Genomic DNA, 2,204 nt, shown 5'->3' on the forward strand with positions numbered 1-2,204 from the left:
TTCGATTTCGCCGATTTCGCGACGTAAATCATAAGATAGATCTACAAAATTAGTTACGAACTGGACATGCCAGATCATAAATTTCAGATCGAAAGTATGTGCAAATATTTAAAGATTGCATCTTCCAGTGCGATAACAATGTAATGATTGAAATATTTATTAGCCTTATGAAAATAGAAATGAAAATAGATAAATAAAAATTTACATTATAAATTGTGCGATAGTTTGTGGCAACCCTGCCTTCTGGACAAATTCGCCAGCCAATAAGAAGCTAGCCAGGACAGCGCCACATTAGGCAGTCGTTTGTCCTCTCTCTCTCTGGGAAGAAGCCCGCCTTTTTGAGATGTTGTTCGGTTGTTCGCTGCCTTACCTTCGTAATTTCGTTCAAGTCGCACGCGCTGTACAAAGTTAAATAAAGTGTTATATATAATATATATACGTTCTAAATCCGTGTACGAGTGCTCGTCTCCCTATACCTAGCGCTACATTGGTGACCCCGACGTAATCGAGTGAAAAGACGCAAGAAAAAAAGGAAGCATTCCAAGTAAGCCCAGCACGTGCAGTAAGTGATCGCGCCTCATGCCGGTAGGACACTCGCCGCCTTCTTCCCCTGGTTCCGGTCAAGGCCCCATCAACGCGGCAGGCTCGCACGAAATGTCGGAACACCAGCAGCCTCCCGCCGCTGTGCCAGCGGAGGATCTCCGTGATCCCGAGATCGCCGCCATCAACTCTCGCCTACTGCGTTTACCGCCTTTCTGTAAGAATAATCCGCGATTATGGTTCGCGCAGATAGAGCTCGCGTTTCAGAACCACGGAGTTACGGCGGATACAAGCAAGTTCCGATACGTAGTAGTGCAGATGACCGGCGAAGCCCTCGACAGCGTCTCCGACATCATTCTGAATCCCCCTAACGAAGAAAAGTACAGTGCATTAAAGAACCGTATCGTGAGTGCTTTCGATGAAGGCGACGAGAAGCGCCTCCGCCGCCTCTTGCAAGGTCACGCAATGGGAGACGATAAACCGACCGCCTACTTACACCGGCTTAGAAATTTGTCCGCCGGAAATTGCAGTGAACCAGTGTTACGATCGCTATTTCTGGAGCAACTTCCGGAACAAGCTCGCGCCATCTTAGCGGCCTCCGGCATTACAAACTTGCAGCGCCTCGCCGAGATGGCCGATAAGGCTGTGGACGTCATAAGACCAATGATTTCCGCAGTCGATACATCAGGAAAGCAACCGATATGCAAGGATCGTAAGCCAGTTCCGGATATACAGGAAGCAATCCAGGCGCTTACCTTGCAGGTCGACGCATTGACTAAGCGCCTGGATCATGACATCGCGCTCGACAAGGGCGTTCTGCGAGCCGGGGACGACACTACAGGCGAAGAGACCGATCAAAAACACCGGGTCGAAAAGAGAGCGAAAGTGGACCATGCTATTATCATAAACGGTTCGGCCGCGACGCGAAGAAGTGTGAAAAGCCGTGCTCGTGGATCCGAGAACCGACCGAGACGGAAAACTAGTCCGGCCCCCGCGGGTTAAGACAGCCTCGGGCGCCACACCGTCGCAAAATCGTCTCGCAGTCTTGGACCGAAACTCAGGAACAAGATTTTTGGTCGATACAGGCGCCGATATCTCGGTAATACCAAAGTCCCTAGTCACGTATAGCGCGCCGTCTAATCTCAAAATTTTCGCCGCCAACGGCACGCAAATTCAAACATACGGAGAGAAGGTTCTCAACCTAGATCTTTCACTTCGAAGAGTAACACCATGGCAATTCCTCGTCGCGAATGTACAGCAGCCGATTTTGGGCGCAGATTTTCTCAAGCATTACAATTTACTAGTGGATCTGCGAAACCGACGACTCATCGATGACACGACCAAACTCTGCACTCTGGGGAGCATCAGCGTCTGCCGTACACCTTCACTTTCTCCCGTAAGTCAATATAATCCCTACAAAGCTATTTTGCAGGATTATATAAGCGTGACGAGACCAGCTAAAGCACAGGAACCCAAGCATAATGTGCAACATCACATAGTGACCAGAGGCCCAGCAGTGGCAGAACGAGCCCGCCGACTTTCTCCAGCAAGATCCCGAGCAGCGCGAAAAGAATTCGAGCAACTATTAGCAGAAGGAATTTGCGAGCAATCCGCAAGCGAGTGGGCCAGCCCGTTACATTTGGTTCGTAAAAAGGATAATAGCT

At 49.5% G+C, this 2,204-nt stretch overlaps 1 protein-coding gene across 1 annotated transcript in view; it reads right to left on the bottom strand.

Annotated features, from left to right (window-relative positions):
* The window catches only part of LOC105463045, a 16,726-nt gene that overhangs the window by 13,328 nt on the left and 1,194 nt on the right, over positions 1 to 2,204 (bottom strand). The window lies entirely within an intron of this gene.

This window comes from Wasmannia auropunctata, unplaced genomic scaffold, assembly GCF_000956235.1.
Source record: "Wasmannia auropunctata unplaced genomic scaffold, wasmannia.A_1.0 LD336092.1, whole genome shotgun sequence".
Taxonomy (NCBI): domain Eukaryota; kingdom Metazoa; phylum Arthropoda; class Insecta; order Hymenoptera; family Formicidae; genus Wasmannia; species Wasmannia auropunctata.